This window comes from Schistocerca gregaria, chromosome 8 (genome assembly GCF_023897955.1).
Source record: "Schistocerca gregaria isolate iqSchGreg1 chromosome 8, iqSchGreg1.2, whole genome shotgun sequence".
Classification (NCBI taxonomy): Eukaryota; Metazoa; Arthropoda; class Insecta; order Orthoptera; family Acrididae; genus Schistocerca; species Schistocerca gregaria.
In genome coordinates, this window is record NC_064927.1 from 167,174,743 (window position 1) to 167,193,450 (window position 18,708).

Below are 18,708 nucleotides of genomic sequence, written 5' to 3' on the forward strand. Positions count from 1 at the left end.
CTTGCATTGGATTTCATGTTTTCACTTATGGTAGATTCGTCACGTGTTTTGTACCCAATTTTTTATTTGTCTCTAAAATGGCTTGCAGGATGAACATGGTTATGATATTGATTGCAGAGTATTTTTCACTGCCTTGGTTTTTTTTCATTTGGCGGCAGCGAACACCGAAGTTGTTTATTAAACGGAACAATTACTGATATGTCTAAGTTCGCTTCTGTTTATGGGCAGAGGCTTCGTCCTAAAAGAAAAAAGTCTAAAAACATTCCAAAATGGAAGTGTAGGAAATGCTTGATATATAGAATTTGCTTGTGTATGGATTGCCTATTGACAGTGTGAAAATGTTTGTGAAAGACAGCTCTTGGGCATTCACGGGAAGTGACAGTTTCTAACGAAGAGTTTCACGTAGAAAGCTGTGCGGGACTAATGAGACGTGGGAGGTATATAAGGTGAGAGCAGAGTTGAGGAGGTGTGGTCTCCTACAGCACTCGGACACGGCTGACAGGCGACAACTTTCTTCGAGATGGCCGTCTACACTATTACGGTAAGACACCGCCAACTGTGTCTTCCCAGGCACGGCTTGCCGGCCGGGGTGGCCGAGAGGTTCTAGGCGCTACAGTCTGGAACCGCGCGACCGCTACGTTCGCAGGTTCGAATCCTGCCTCGGGCATGGATGTGTGTGTTGTCATTAGGTTAGTTAGGTTTAATTAGTTCTAAGTTCTAGGGGACTGATGACCTTAGAAGTTAAGTCCCATAGTGCTCAGAGCCAGTTGCACCATCAGGCACGACTTCCAACGAGGCGCACCGTAGCTCCACTCACCATTATTCAATCCTAATTACGCATTCGCGTGTCCAGGCGAACACTCGTTCTTTAAATACTGGATTTTCAGAAACGATCTTCGTCTTCCGCTCATCTTGAACCAGAGGACCCACAGTGTAATCGTTTACAAGGGATCACGATGGGCTCCATACTCTGCAAATGTTCATATGAGTTGTTGTGGTGAGTTAAAATATTGTACCTGCTATTCATCATGTTTAATCGATTACGAGCGATAGCGTTGCTGGAATATTTCTCCCACGTGGAAGAATCAATCCTCAGTAATCCACCCACCTATGAGTATGACAGCATGAACACAATTTTTCATCAATTTCGATTTATTTCCCCTTTGCTTGTGTTCTACGGTGAGGTCCATGAAGTATGATAAATTTTTGAAGGCGCCATCGCATGGAGAACGTAGGGTAAAAATGTGTCTAACTTTCGATAACTATAAGAAATTACAATGAAATTTTTTTCAAAACCTTTTTCATTGATTTCATAACTTGCAGCTAAGCATCATTTTTACGTTTCTATGCGGCGCTTTGTAACCCCGCGGTCTTGGGCGCCTTGCCACGCACGGTTCGAGCTGCTACTCTCGGCATGGGTGTGTGTGTGTTGCACTTAGCGTAAGTTAGTTTAAGTTGGATTAACTAACGTGTGAGCCTAGGGATCGATAACCTCAGCTGTTTGGTCCAGTAGGAACTTACCACAAATTTACAAATTTTACATTCCACTAATAGTAAGTTTTTAAGTATTATCCATGTCTCTATCATTGTAAGTCATTTGACATTCACTGCTGCGTAAAGGCCTCATGTAGTATTCTCCATTCATTACTGTCTTCGGCCGCACGCAGACATGTCACTCCCGTAGGTCTCTTGATAACATCTTCCAATCTTCCATTAGGTCGTCGTCACTGTGTTTACGTACCTACTGCAATCCAGCAAAGAACTTCTTCGTCCATTTGCCATCGATTCGTATGGGTACATGCCCAGTCCACCTCTGTTTCATTTTCATTACAGTCAGAAGTACGTCTCCCACTCCTGTCTATTCCTTAATTCTTTTGTCTCTCCCTCGTAACATTTGTCAACATTCATCTCTCGATTGCTCACTAGAAAACGAATAGTTTTTGGACGGGTTTTGCACTACGAGTCCATTTGTCTGCGTCATAAATTAGAACTGGTGACACACACTGAGTGTACAGGGTATAAACGATAACCGTTTAGAACGTACAACAGACGTGTAGGGGAAGTGTAGAGGAGCAATTAGATACAGGGCACTGGCAATTAATCAATCCAGGAAACAAACTCACATTGTCCTACAAAAGCCATCTGACCTACGGCGCTTGAGAGCAGCATAAGATTCCGAGTACCCTCTCGCCCTCTTACGCCAAGGGCCGTCCGTCAGTTTTTTTTTTTTTTTTTTTATTTCGTTAAAGTTATTAAGTTGGCTGTCCGTCAGTTTTTTTTATTTCGTTAAAGTTATTAAGTTATACTTCTACGTGAGGATAATGAAAGAAAAGAGACTTTCGTAAACGCTACGCAAAAACTGATTACGTTTAGCATTCTATCTAAACTTAACCCCTATAAGCACAGTAGTCTCGTAAGGAGGCCTAATAAATAAAACTATTCAATTTTTAACTTACCGCTGTAAAATTTTTAGCGAAAGAATGAAATATCGACAGTCTAGCGCGATAGCTTACGGGACATTTGTACGGCAGATTGAGACTGTTTCCCGGCTTTATAGACCACATGTGTCGTACATCAAACTATTTGTCCTTACTTTCCCTAGACCACTGTATTATGTCAGAAAACCTTTATACTCTCCTCCTTAGACACACGAAAGTTTAATTCTGCAAACGCCGTTCAGTTTACCAAAAGGTCCCAAGCTGATTTACTCTTCTGTTGATTTTTCGTGCTGGCCATCTAGTAACTGTTTTGAATTGTTCTAAACTCAAGATATTCTTAATTGGTTCTTAGACTTCACTAACGATTCTTACTATTTTCAATGCTACTTCATTCCTATTAAAACAGAGTGTTAGGTCTGCTTTTAAAACTACTGTATTAATTTGTTCCATACGTTCTTACGGTCACATAGTAGATTGTCGTTCATAAAATGAAAGCGACTCATATATGGTCCGCTAACATGTATTTATTCTTTATTTCGTCCATATTAAGGCACCGAAAGCTTCCTGCGAGGATAATTAGAGTACTTCTGGTGATGCTCGCCACACGTTTCTATCGACTCTGAATTTTTCATTATTCTGCTCAAGTCTAGTGAAAGTTGCAGCATTCATGTATACATACTTCCGTACGCTAACATAGTGTTAATCAGTGTATTGTTGATCAATGGGAGCCGTCAAGAAAATCTGTACTATATATATTACGATGATATTAATAGATGCATACGTTTGTAGGTTTTTTGTTCGGAATGATGCTATTCCGGTTGCTATGTGTCTTTTGCCCATTGTCGTTTGTATTTGTAGTTCGCTGTTTTCATTTGAATTTAAGAGGGTAACTCCAAAAGAAATGCATACTATTTCTTTTCAAATCCATCTTTTTTTCTACAAGTTTGAGAGTTTTACAGTGTGTAGATACGTCCTTTAGGAACAATATTTTCATGTCTCTACATAATTTCCATCCCTCTCAGTTGCTTTACGCCATCTTGGAACCAGCGCCTGTACATCCGCACGGTAAAATTCTGGATCAACCTGTTGGAGCCACTGTTTGGCAGCGTCCACAAGGGAGTCATTATCTTCAAACCTTGTTCCACGAAGACAGTCTTTCAGTTTCCCAAAGAGATGATAGTCACATTGAGCGAGGTCAGGACTTTAAGGCGGGTGTTTGTGTTGTCCATCCGAGTTTTGTGATCGCTTCCATGGTTTTTTGACTGGCATGTGGCCGTACATTGTCGTGCAACAGCAAAACATCCTGCTTTTGCCGATGTAGTCGAACACGACTCAGTCGAGCTTGAAGTTTCTTCAATGTCGTCACATATGCATCAGAATTTATGGTCGTTCCACTTAGCTTGATGTCCACAAGCAAGAGTGCTTTGGAATCGAAAAACACCGTACCCATAACTTTTCCAGCAGAAGATGTGGTTCTGATTTTTTTTCTTCTTGGATGAATTTGCATGGTGTCACTCCATTGATTGCCTCTTCGTCTCTGGTGAAAAATGATGGAGCCATGTTTCATCACCTGTCACAATTCTTCCAAGAAATTCTCGTAATGTTCCAAAAGTGTGCTGCATACCGTTTTTCTTGTTTCTTTGCGAGCCACTGTCAACATCCTGGGAACCCACCTGGCACAAACCTCTTTTAACGCCAACACTTTCAGTATTCTACAAATACTTCCTTCCCCTATGCCAACGTAGCGTGACAATTCGTTCACTGTGATGCGTCTGTCAGCAGTTACCAATTCGTTAACTCTCTTCACATTGTCTGGTGAGTGTGCAGTACGAGGCCTGCCGCTGATAGGACGATCCTCAATATTGCCGTGCCCGCGTTCATCACGTTACCTGCTTTCCCACCGACTAAGTGTACTGCGACCGACAGCAGCATCTCCATACACCTTTTCCAACCTCTTGTGGGTGTTCGCACTGTCTCGTTTTCACAGCAAAGGAATTTTAAGACAGCACGTTGCTTCTGACGAACGTCAAGTGTAGCAGCCACCCTGTGACGGCGCCACTCCCGGGAACAGGTTGAACTAAGTTTGAAAACAGGAAGGATGTATCTACACACTGTAAAATTTTCACACACCCAAAATGAAAACTGTATTTTTACAACAATAGCATGCATTTCTTTTGGAGTGGCTCTCGTACATATTATTATTTTGCAGACGCTATAAAATGCAGTGCCATGTGGAGAAATCGGAACAATTCCGACATATTCTTCTGTCTGAGTTCAGTAGAGGGGTGATAGCAGTGGAGACAGCCAGAAACTTTTGCACCGTGTTTGGAGATAATGACACTGGACACAGCGCTGAAAGAAGATGGTTTTCTCGTTTAAAAGAGCGTCATTTTGACATTTCTGACTCTCCACGTTCATTAAAACCTTAATGAAAATCTTTTAAAAGCATTAATCCTCGATTATTCATTCCACTGTACTGGAGAACTGGCAAATGTGGTGAACTGTGATCATTCTACCTTCGTGCGACATTTGCATGCAGTGAGGAAGGTTCAAAAAATCGTGTGTACGGGTACCGCATGCTCTAAGCCAAAATCACAAAAATCGGGGGATGGCCATTGTGCATATCTGCTCGCCCATCATCAGTTGGCTCGTGAACAACACCGACCATTCCTATCCTGTATCGTTATCGACAACAAGAAATGGTTGCTTTATGATAACGTAAGGAAATTAAGGAATGTCTGAGACCAGTTTAAGCAAACCCCGTAAAAAGACCTGCTCGCATCCACGATAGATGATGTTTTGCATTTCGTGGAATAGCGATGGTGCGGTGTACTAGGCATTGCCTTCCCCAAGGCGTAACCATCACTAGTGACATTTTTTGTCAACACCTGAGACGTCTTGCAGACGCAGTCCAAGAACAACGACCAGGAAGACTGCGTGACTTGATGCTACTCCACGATAACTGCCGTCCGCATTGTGCTAGACTGACAAAAGCACTATACAGGACTTGGGTTTGGGAAGTCATTCCGCACTCACCTTATTCACCTGAGCTTGTGCCCTCAGATTTACACTTTTTCTGCTCTCTATAGACCAATCTTCAAGGAACTTCCTTACCGGACGAGAATGCGCTCAGAACGTGGATCAACGAGTTCTCCACCTCATAACCACGTGATTTCTACAGATGCGGAATCGAAAAATTAGCGCACTGTGTGCAGTCTATTGTAAACAGTGAAGGAGAACCCATTACCGATGAATAAAGTCTCTATTACGAGTATCTTTCGCGTTCATGGAACTTAAGGAAAAAGGCTACGAACTTACGCACCAACCCAATATAACTAAACGAATGGGCAACAATACCAATACCATTTTATGAATTTGACGGAAAAACCATAAAAAACTCCTTACACTATCGGAAATTTACTCATGAATTATGAAAATGAGTCCGTAGTTAATACTACGATATTGTGAACTTCAGTTTCTCGTTGTACCGCTTCAGGATAATTTCTTTCACTCCTCTGACCATCGCATCTCGTTGATTGAATGCTCTTGATTGCGCTCCCTTCTTACTCAAACTGCTCGAAGTGGTCTCATGTTTAAAGTTTACTTTGGCTCACTGATGTGATTCACAACGCCTTTTCCATTTAGTCTGAAACAGAATCTTCTTGAAACAGAATCTTAGCTACATTGTGTTTGATGTCACAAAGTAACAATATACGCAGTTTACATGTTGCATTTCAAATGTTGTGAAGATGATCGCTTGGATAGAAATGGACTGTATAATAAATGATAGTTCAGTGAGCAGAGTGTTCGCAACTGCTTTCACAAATACTTGAAAGCTGTTTCTCATTTCCTCTTTGAAATATCGCAGTGTATGAATAGAAGTTTGTTTGGCTTCCGTGGATGTTAAAACCTGTTTGGTATGGAGCAAATAATTTCACACCTCGTCCCATTCTGGTTCTAGTTTGCTGTGTTCTGTGAATTCTGCTTCAACAGCTCTCTCGCTACTTCCATTACCACATGCAAAGTCAGAATTTGCTTCATAGATGACTAATCTCGCCCTGGCACCAAAATGATTTTTATACTGAGTTGGCAAATGTCATGGAATAGCGACATTCACATATATAGTTGGCGGCAGTATCGGATACATAAGGTATAAAAGGGCAGTGCACTGGCGGAGATGTCATTTATGCTCAGGTGCTTCATGTCAAAAGTTTACGGTGTGATTATGGGCCGGCCGGTGTGGCCGAGTGGTTCTAGGCGCTACAGCATGGAACAGCGCGACCGCTACGGTCGCAGGTTCGAGTCCTGCCTCGGGCATGGGTGTGTGTGATGTCTTTAGGTTAGTTAGGTTTAAGTAGTTCTAAGTTCTAGGGGACTGCTGACATTAGGTGCTCAGAGCCATTTGAACGTTTTTTTTTGTGATTATGGCCGCACGACGGGAATCGAAAGACTGAACACGGAATGGAAGTTACAGTTGGATGCATGGGACATTCCTTTTCGAAAATCGTTAGGAAATTCAATATTCCGAGATCCACTACGTCAAAAGTGCGCAGAGAATACCAAATTTCAGACATTACCTCCCAACGAGGGCGTTTGCGTAGAGTTGACGGTGCTAACAGACAAGCACCACTACGTGAAATAACAGTAGAAATCAATGTGGGACGTAGGAAGAACGTATTTGCTAGGACAGTGCGGCGAAATCTGCCGTTAATGAGCTATGGCAGCAGACTACCGACGCGAGTGCCTTTGTCAGCAACGCTACATCTCCTGCAGCATCTTCTCTCGTCTCGTGACCATATCGGTTAGACACTGGAAAATCGTGGCCTGGCCAGGTAAGTTCTGATTTCAGTTCATAAGAGCTGATGGTAGGGTTCGAGTGTGATGCAGACCGCACGATGCCATGGACCCAAGTTGTCCTCATGACACTGTGCAAGCTGGTGGTCGCTCCTAAATGGTGTGGGCTGTGTTTATATGGAATGTACTGGGTCGTCTGATCCATCTGAACCGACGATTGACTGAAATTGATTGTGCTCGGCTACTTGGAGACCATTTTCAGCCATTCGTGGACTTCATGTTCCCAAACAACCACGGGATTTTTATGGATGACCGTCATCGCACCACGATTGTTCGTGATTGGTCTGAAGAACAATTTGGATAATTCGAGTGAATCTTTTGTCCCCCTCCCCCCTCCCCCCAGATCTCCCACATGAATCCCATCGAACATTTATGGAAGATAATCGAGATGCCAGTTCTGGCACAAGATCCTGCACCAACAACACTTTGGTAGTTGTTGAGCCCATGCCACCGTAAGTTGCGGCACTACGCCAGGCAAAAGGAGGTCCAACGCGATACTATGTGGTATCTCATGACTTTTCTCACCTCAATGTGTATCTTCCACATTTATTACCCACTTGATTTGCTAGCGTGAGAACAGTCATCCAAATGGAAACGTGAGTGGAAATTTGGTGTTAAGTCTCTTTTTCATATATATATTTATACTTTCTAAAAGCACCACTACTGGCTTTTACCCTAGATAAAATGTGATACATCACCAGAGCCCTGATTTTGATAGTTCCAAGTAACAGACCTACTTACAAGGTGTAGGTTTAATTTGCAAAAGGTGGTGCAAGTGAACACTCGGCAATGTAAAGCCAGGACACTGAGTGTGGAATATTACAGACTTCTACTGGTGATGGTGGAGCAGTGTTTGAAATGAATATGTTCGCCGCTAAATTTTCTAAGCACACTTTGTGTGCACTCATGTGTGTAGCACGTATGGTGCTTCTGCTCATGAAATATATTCCTCTGCAGTTGGTGTTCCTGTTGGTGAGCCTGGCGTACGCCGCAGCCGCAGCCGTTGTCAGCACTGGCGTCTCAAGAGGTGAATCCCTGGAAGGAGCTGACACTTTCGGCTTCGGCTTCGCCGCCTGGCCGTGGGGTTTATGGCCTTACGGTGAGTCCAACATTGAAGGCACTTAGACCAGACAGCGACACACTGCAGTCTAGGCACAAGCTTTATGGCAGTAATATAGCACTTCCCAGTTGCTGAAGATGAAATAGACCGAAGAAGTAAGCCCCATTAAATGAAACAATGACGTTGGGACAAATGACATTCTCTACTTTTCATACAAGCTAATGCCATGGAGTGAAGTATGCCACAAAGTATGCCAGAGATGAAAACACTAACAACATAGAGCAGTTTTCTTAGCATGTAAAACAGTGGATCACACACTGGTTGAAAAATTCCTTCAGTGTGTGACCAGTTTCAGGTGTTCTAAGAAGTATTCTAATATCTCTTCTTTGTTCACAGGTTTTCCAGGACCATTCCCATACCCTTATCTAGGTTGATGAGCTGCCCAGGAGTTTCCTGAATTGGTGTGGAGCTGTAGATACTATTCTGATTTGTAATGCTAACTACTATCTTTATCAGTTAAAGAAATGTAAGCACATTTCAAATAAACGACCTTTAAGGTACCCGACAACACGATGTCAACTATTACTTCCCAGATCAGTTACAGATATTATGAATTATTTCTCTTCATACGGACTGACGTCTGTTAGACGGTGCGAGAACTCAAAATTATTCACGTGGAAGGAAGGTAGTTTTAACATTCTGACACCACTGTGGAAGGACAATACCTTTGCAGAATTTTGTCTAAACATCTCTAGAAAAACCCAACGATATTCTGGACGTCAAATGTAAACTATATATAAAGTTACATTCAAACACCCACGGATGACAGAAAAAACCGAAACTGAGGGTAGGAAAGCAAAGTCAGAATTGGTGAACCCCACTATCAAATGGTCCTTTACAAAGGAGGACACGGTAGTGATGCTCCAATTTCAATTCCAATCTAGCGCCACTGCAGAAATGACTGCTGCAGATATTAGTGTCAGTCACGCTGAAAATCAGCTGAAATTACTAAAATTAAACAAGGTTTCAGGGCGTGGAAGTACCCCTGTCAGATTCTATATGTAATTCTGAGCTGTACTTGTACAGCAGCAACTTTTCTGACGCTGACATTAGCGTTATCGTCAACAGCACGAAGAATTGCCTCGTCGTTCTAGGTCTTTACCAGTCGCGAGTCATAGGCTGGAATGTTCCGTGCTCCCTAAGACGCCGATCAGTTGCTTCGAGCGTCTTCCTGTCGGGACACCTTCGTTCTGGAAATGTGTCTCGATGCAAACATACCGCGCCACGGCTATTACCCCGTGCTAATCCATACATCAAATGGGCATCTGCCAACTCCGCATTTGTAAACATTGCACTGGCTGCAAAACCATGTTCGTGATGAACACTAACCTGTTGATGCTACGTACCGATGTGCTTGATGTTAGTACTGTAGAGCAATGAGTCGCATGTCAACACAAGCACCGAAGTCAACATTACCTTCCTTCAATTGGGCCAACTGGCGGTGAATCGAGTAAGTACAGCACATACTGACGAAACGAAAATGAGCTCTAACATGGAAATTAAGCGTTTCCGGGCACATGTCCACAGAACATCTTTTCTTTATTTGTGTGTAAGGAATGTTTCCTGAAAGTTTGGCCGTACCTTTTTGTAACACCCTGTATAAACGACTTCATTGCAAGTAGTCGACGAATACAATATTTAGTTATAAACCTTAATACTAGTGTTGCCTTAACTACACTGCTCTCATTGTTAGAGGCAAGATTTTAGTAACGATTTTTTTCCTTTATTTATTTCGATTCCCCCCGAAGGGGGCTGGCTGGCAGCAGATAGGTACGTCGCTCTTCAGCCTACAGAATTTTTATAACATAAGAAGATAAGAAACAATAAAATCAGGCTATAAAACGGTGACGTAAATTGTAAAACGACGGAAAATAGTGGAACGTTAAAACATAAAACAAATTGTGGGCGATGATAACAAAATACACAGGAAGCAGACAGGAAAATAGTAGACAGACAAATAAAAAACACGGCGACAGTCTGGATTCTGTTCGAAAGAGATATAAATGTCACACCCTGCGACAGTATGATGTCCGTTCGCAACACTTCGGAAAAGACACACAACGCTTAACAATCACTGGAAACACTGCATTAAAAAGCTGGCACGAAGATGACCAAAAAGTGGTTGAAATGGCTCTGAGCACCATGGGACTTAACTTCTGAGGTCATCAGTCCCTAGAACTTCGAACTACTTAAACCTAACTAACCTAAGGACATCACACACATCTATGTCCGAGGCAGGATTCGAAACTGCGACCGTAGCGGTCGAGCGGTTCCCGTCTGTAGCGCCTAGAACCGCTCGGCCGCTCCAGCCGGCAGGAATGACACACCACAGGCAAGGGCAGATGGGGTGTTAGTAACTATGGTGCAGATTTAATATCTAGACAACAGCCTGCAACACACTTAGAATAACGGAACACAAAACGTTGTTTATAGAATATGGCACTGTGAAACGAACTGGTTTTCCGAGGGGCGTTCAGTATCTACTGCACACGTGCTTTTTCGGTTCAAAAAAATGCGGAATTTACTGTGTGACATCGTGGAATATTCCATCCTCAGCTCCTATAGTTTCATGAAGTTCCGATAGGTGGCGGCGCTATACGTAGCCTTCAAAACGGCGTCTGTAACGGAGGTGAGTTCCAAGCAGAAAGCTACTACTGAGTTTCTTTTGGCGGAAAACCAGAGCTTAGCGGACATTCGTAGGCGCTTGCAGAATGTCTACAGAGACGTGGTAGTGACCAAAAGCACGGTGAGTCATTGGGCGAGGCGTCTGTCACCATGGCAACAAGGTTGCGCGAACCTGACCTATCTCCCGCTTGCTGGCCGGCTGTACACAGCTGTGACTTCTGTAGTGTTGGAAAAATAAGAAACGACTTCAGCGTCTTCGTCGCCTTGTCATAACACGAGACTTCAAACGAGTCTGCGTACCAGAGAGGTGCTCCTACAACTTTGACTTTTCTTCCTCATCCATCCCACATCCCGGATCTCGCACCTTCCGAGTGCCATCTGTCTGGCCCAATGAAGAATGCATCCGCGCGGGAAGCAGTAGTGGATGATGGGGAGGTTATTGATAAAGCAAGATGTTGGCTCCGACGTCGACCAATAAAGTGGTACCAAGCGGGCATACAGACTCTCCCAGCAATGTGGCATAAGCCTGTCGCGTTGAACGGTGTTTATGTTGGAGAATATAGTTTTGTAACCAAAAATAATGGAGAACAATGTCGTGTACAGGAAGCCTGAATAAAACCAATCTGTTTTCAGAGAAACAGTGTTGTATTAGCTATTGAAATGCATCATATTCCTAATGAATTACGAATCTTCTGCACCAGTCACTGTTATTATTCTTTTCAACTTTTTATTGTAAGCTAATGGCAAGAAACTATGTCATCAATTTTGAACTATCTTCAGATGATGGAATGGAGTACTAGTTCACTCACAAAGATTTAAGCTCCTGTGACTGTCTTTGCAAGAGGAATAAAAGTTTTCTTCAGATAAGTTGTCAAAATTAATTAACGGAAACGCACGCTTTTACAAATAAATACTGTTGCTGATGTATTGCTCACCTACTTCTCTCGGTACGGAAAATCACCAAAATTTGTGTGTTCATTGTTACTCACTGTCCCTACTGCCTTTGAAAGACTTCATTATATTGCACACAGACATAGCCATCAATTACATCATTTGAAGAACGATTGCGAGCCAGCGATCTATGCTCGTGTTAACTGGTTGCTAATATGTTTACAAAACAATGTACAGAAAATTGATGATGGCATGTGATTAACCAGGTTAAAGTGCTTAAGAGCTTGATTTCCACAGTCCTTACAGTTGCTATGAAATATTGTAGCGTCCCCTTAGAAAAATTATGAATGAATGTGCTGGTAAACTTCTACGTTATTTGATTTTCAAACAGCTGAGCAAAACTCAACGTAGTCAAACAGTTTTCTCTTTGAAACTTCCTGGCAGATTAAAACTGTGTGCCCGACCGAGACTCGAACTCGGGACCTTTGCCTTTCTCGGGCAAGTGCTCTAGCATCTGAGCTACCGAAGCACGACTCACGTCCGGTACTCACAGCTTTACTTCTGCCAGTATCTCATCTCCTACCTTCCAAACTTTACAGAAGCTCTCCTGCGAACCTTGCAGAACTAGCACTCCTGAAAGAAAGGATATAGCGGAGACATGGCTTAGCCACAGCCTGGGGGATGTTTCCAGAATGAGATTTTCACTCTGCAGCGGAGTGTGCGCTGATATGAAACTTCCTGGCAGATTAAAACTGTGTGCCCGACCGAGACTCGAACTCGGGACCTTTGCCTTTCGCGGGCAAGTGCTCTATCCTTTCTTTCAGGAGTGCTAGTTCTGCAAGGTTCGCAGGAGAGCTTCTGTAAATTTTGGAAGGTAGGAGACGAGATACTGGTAGAAGTAAAGCTGTGAGTACCGGACGTGAGTCGTGCTTCGGTAGCTCAGATGTTATAGCACTTGCCCGCGAAAGGCAAAGGTCCCGAGTTCGAGTCTCGGTCGGGTACACAGTTTTAATCTGCCAGGAAGTTTCATATCAGCGCACACTCCGCTGCAGAGTGAAAATCTCATTCCTGTTTTCTCTTTACTTATTCTGATCATGACTAAACTGACACACAATCCTTTTAGCGCAACGCATTCTGGCTTTCAATAATCCCTACAAAAGAATGGCCCTGACAAACAATAACCTATACGTTTCATGAACCACTTACCTCACAAAATCTTCGGTTCTCGAACTACTGCAATACAGCAAGCGCCAATACTGCCAACTAAATAAAAGATTCTAACTACTGAAGGCACTAACTACTGATAGGCATAGTTAGCAAATGAAAGATTTTGATAGAGAACAAACAATGTATTTACCTTAATAATGTTCAAAAAAACTCTGGCATCTCTCTCCCCACATCCACCACTGCTGGCGCCTCACCTACAACTGCACAACGCTACGCGCTGTTCACATTCAGCTGCCCAACACTACACTAGCGAATATTACAGCAATGCCAACCAGCCACACACCAGATTCAGTGATTTTCATACAGAGCGCTACATGGTGTTACCAACATCAAAACCTAAACAGCTTATTTACAATATGATTTTTTTTCACATTTGGTGGAACTTGATTTTAAAATCTTGATTTCCATCTATCAAAAGTAGAATCAATGCAGAAATGTATACTTAAGTACATTGAATAAATGTGAATGAGAAACACAAAAATTATTTTTGGTAGACAAAAAAATGTTCAAATATGTGTGAAATCTTATGGGACTTTACTGCTAAGGTCGTCAATCCCTAAGCTTACACACTACGTAATCTAAATTATCCTAAGGACTAACACACACACACACACACACACACACACACACACACACACACACACACACACACACACACACACAAACACACAGCCATGCCCGAGGGAGGACTCGACTCGAACCTCCGCCGGGACCAGCCGCACAGTCCGAGACTGCAGCACCTTAGACCGCTCGACTTTTGGTAGACCACAGATACAGAACGTCTTACAGTTTTCATGTTAAATATTAGTATTCTTCCCACCAGTTGCTGAGCTAATTCCACAATTTTTTTAGAATCGCTATACTTATGGCACTGTTCTCCACCATTGTTCAGAAAAGTATTTACCTACCGGTAGCCTTTACAGCCAGTGTCTGACGATCAGCACACCCTGCGCAGACCACAACTTCCTGAGAGAATCTGCTGGAGGTGTGAGGCACCTCGACACGGCGGTGCCGTCGAGCGAACGTGATTGCAGTAACGCCAGATAAAGCCTCTCAGCTGGTACATGATGGGTGCTATTGGAAAACTACCTGCCTTCAGCAGTTTCCCTGGCGTTGCGGCAAGCGTACCATTCCACTCAGGTGCTGCGGTATGCCACTTGCTACGCTGCTAAACTACCTTCCTAGGTGGACTCTGAAAGACGCAATGTTGAAAAGGAAGTGTGGTGAGTGTGACGTTTGTTACACAAGCTCGGGACTACCGTATGCAAGTGTTAAGGCGACACTTTTACACATCTGGGCATCAACAGTTACTGCAATCGTTGAAAACAGTGCGTGAATAAATTGTTTTCGATTGTATCGAAGTAATCTGTAAAAATGTTCAAATGTGTGTCAAATATTATGGGACTTAACTGCTAAGGTCACCAGTCCCTAAGCTTACACACTACTTAACTCAAATTATCCTAAGGACTAACACACACACACACCCATGCCCGAGGGAGGACTCGAACCTCCGCTGGGACCAGCCGCACGAAGTAATCTGTAAATCTCATTCTCTGTAACTCAAATTGTAAGCGTCTCCTAACAAATTTCTGTTCGCGGGAATATTTAATATCCAATTAAGTGCGATTAACTTTACTGTAATTTACTATCAATAAAATGCAAGTCAAATTGTAATGGGAATTCAGGTTACTGACTCAGCAGCCCCGTTTTTATTTTCTATGGTTTTCTTTCCCCATATCGTTTCACTTGGATGGTTACATGGTTCATAAAACTAAACCACGTCTGCCACCAAACCTACTCGTTGTCCATAGCTACTACTCGTAATACGGAATCATATGCGGTCATGGTAATGTTATCATGTTTCTTAGTTCATGTTGGGACCATGATAAGTTTACAGCCTTTGTGAGAACTGTTTTCGTTTGTTGTTTGTTGCTTTTTAAAATGAAAATGACATCTACCAAATATCAGTATTGAGTTCCTACACAATCTTTATTACCATAGACCAGATCATAAATGTACACTACCGGCCATTAAAATTGCTACACCACGAAGATGACGTGCTACAGACGCGAAATTTAACCGACAGGAAGAAGATGCTGTGATATGCAAATGATTAGCTTTTCAGAGCATTCAAACAAGCAGCAATTAACCGGAGTTTCCTGGTGAAACGTTGTTGTGGTGCCTCGTGTAAGGACGAGAAATGCGTACCATTACGTTTCTGACTTCGATAAAGGTCGGATTGTAGCCTATCGCGATTGCGGTTTATCGTATCGCGACATTGCTGCTCGCGTTGGTCGAGATCCATCGGCCTCGTATCACTAGCAGTCGAAATGACAGGCATCTTATCCGCAATGCTGTAACGGTTCGTGCAGCCACGTCTCGATCCCTGAGTCAACAGGTTGGGACCTTTGCAAGACAACAAATTGTAACAGCACAGTTCGACAACGATTTCAGCAGCATGGACTATCAGCTCGGAGACCATGGCTGCGGTTACCGTTGACGCTGCATCACAGACAGGAGCGCCTGTGGTGGTGTACTCAACGAAGAACCTGGGTGCACGAATGACAAAACGTCATTTTTTCGGATGAATCCTGGTTCTGTTTACAGCATCATGATGGTCGCATCCATGTTTGGCGACATCGTGGTGAACACACATTGGAAACGTGCATTCGCCATCGCCATACTGGCGTATAACCCAGCGTGATGGTATGGGGTGCCATTGGTTACACGTCTTGGTCGCCTCTTGTTCGCACTGATGGCACTTTGAACAGTAGACGATACATTTCCGATGTGTTACGGTCCGTGGCTCTACCCTTCATTCGATCCCTGCGAAACCCTACATCTCAGATGGATAATGTACGACCGCATGTTGCAGGTTCCGTATGGGCCTTTCTGGATACAGAAAATATTCGACTACTGCCCTGGCCAACACATTCTCCAGATCTCTCACCAATTGAAAACCTCTGGTCAATGGTGGCCGAGAAACTGGCTCGTCACATCACGCCAGTCATTAATCTTGATGAACTGTGGTATCGTGTTGAAGCTGTATGGGCAACTGTACCTGTTCACGTCATCCAAGCTCTGTTTGACTCAATGCCCAGTGGCATCAAGGCCGTTATTAGGGCCAGAGGTGGTTGTTCTGGGTGCTGATTTCTCAGTATCTATGCACCCAAATTGCGTGAAAATGTAATCACATGTCAGTTCTAGTATAATATATTTGTTCAATGAATACCCGTTTATCACCTGCATTTCTTCTTCATGTAGCAATTTTAATGGCCAGTATTGTAATAACAGAGCTATAAAGCTCAAATACAGCATATACTGGTCGTATTTTTGCGATGTTTCTGAAGAAGTGTGTCGTGAACAACACTATTAACATATCCAAAAAACTCTTCCTTGTAAACAGACACTTGTCTAGAGTAATTTAAATCCTTTACAAACCGTCATTATTTCACAAAGCATTGGAAGATATCATGACTATCCTAATGTTGTAGTATTTCCTCTTTGTTTTAAAGAAAATTATGTGTAAGAAACTAATATGGTTGGCAGACAAGAAAAATGACTGTGTGAGCTACAGAATGGATACACAGGAGCTAAATCAACATACACTCATGCTCACGAATTAAGGATAATTGCAGAATGTGGTGCCACACAACGTAGCCCTACACAAAACTGGCGCCAATAGCATAAGCACAAAGGGAACACACACGACACAGATCTGTAAGTCCACGATTTTGGTGGTAAGTTGAGAAAACCGTCCCGAAACACATGTGCTACAAAACGCCACTGTTTCATGCACGTGTACCCTGACATCGATATGGGATATGATCAACAGGCACACGTACACAGGTTGCACAATGGGTTGGCATACTCTGGATCAGGTGGCCGAGCACCTGCTGTGGTATAGCCTCCTATTCTTGCACAAGTGCCTGTCTGAGCTCCTGAAGTGTCCTACGGGTTTGAAGACGTGCAGCGATGCATCGACCGAGAGCGTCCCAGACGTGCTCAATGGGGTTTAGGTCTGGAGAACAGGTAAGCCACTCCATTCACCTGATATCTTATGTCAAGGTACTCTTCTACGATGGCAACTCTGTGGCGCCGTGCGTTATCATCCATCAGGAGGAAGGTGGGACCCACTGCATCCCTGAGAAGGCCGACGTAGTGGTGCAAAGTGACGTCTCGATACACTTGACCTGTTACAGTTCCTCTGTACTCCATGGCACTGAAACACAAACGGCCGCAATACAGCGATAGACACGTGAAGGTAATTTTGCAGCAGGTCAGTGCTCGACCCCATGTCGCAAAACCCTTAAAAATACACATGGAAACGTTGAAATGAGAAGTCTTTTCCCTCCCGCCGTATTCTCCATACGTTGCTCTCTCTGGTTGACCAGCACTTCCTATCATATGAACAAGTGCAAAATTGGCCGCCCCCGGTAGCTGAGTGGTCAGCGCGACAGACTGTCAATCCTAAGGGGCCGGGTTCGATTCCTGGCTGGGTCGGAGACTTTCTCCGCTGGGTGTTGTGTTGTCCCAATCATCATCATTTCATCCCCATCGACGCACAAGTTGCTGAAGTGGCGTCAAATTGAAAGACTAGCACCAGGCGAGCGGTCTACCCGACGGGAGGCCCTCGTCACACGCCATTTCATTTGATTATTAGTGCAAAATTGAATCGAGTCATGGATCCCCACAAAAGACGCCCATTCCTTCCGCTACGGGATTCGCCTGCTATCCAAAAGATGGGCGAATGTAATGGCCAGCGATGGCCAATACTATGAATCACAATTTTTTTTGTAAGTTTTTCACAATAAAGCTCCGAACTTCGAGAAAAACTGGTGAAGCAAAGTTTGTCTCCTAACATATAGACGAACAAAAAACTGTTAGATTACTAATGAATAAATTGATACACCTGTTAGAAAAACCATGTTGACCAAATCTTACATACGGTGCAGTCACATTATGTTCGACGCCAACGTGCAACAACAACTACTCACAAACGGCGGATGGAAGCATGAACAGTAGAGGGTATATAAAGCGTATCGGCGGAGTTGCTGAAACCGTGCGGTTGTTGTCGTAATGCGCACACGGTGCGATTTGTCTGACGTCTAATAGGGGATGATCATGATACCCAAAATCGGCGCCGAACCAACTGTGTTGCACTACAAGCTATAGATGACAGGGGTGAACGACGGTTGCGACGATCTGTACGGGCGAATAGACCCGCAGCTGTTTAGCAACCAACGCCCAGATGAACCAAGGAGCTACCAACAGTGTCTCCACGACGAGCGTTTAGCGAACGTTGCTGTGCATGGGTCGCCACAGCAAGTGCCTGGTTCACGCATCCATGCTGACTGCTGTTCATCGACGACAAAGGCTGAAATTGAACGCCAATACCGCAACTGGACGTCCAGTGAGTGGCGACAGGTGTGTTTTTCAGATGAATCACGTTTTATGTTCCATCGAACGGATGACCATTGGCGTGTACTGAACGAAATGTCTAAAAGCAAACACCCAGCATGCGATATGGTCTGAGGAATGTTTTCGTGGCGT

At 43.6% G+C, this 18,708-nt stretch overlaps 1 long non-coding RNA gene across 1 annotated transcript; it reads left to right on the forward strand.

The window, feature by feature from the left end:
• Positions 1 to 468: 468 nt before the first annotated feature.
• On the forward strand, positions 469 to 8,923 carry LOC126284949 (uncharacterized). Its single transcript, XR_007551580.1, has 3 exons — positions 469 to 541; positions 8,250 to 8,391; positions 8,749 to 8,923. It is a non-coding gene; the product is annotated as an uncharacterized LOC126284949 (long non-coding RNA).
• The last annotated feature ends 9,785 nt before the right edge of the window (positions 8,924 to 18,708 follow it).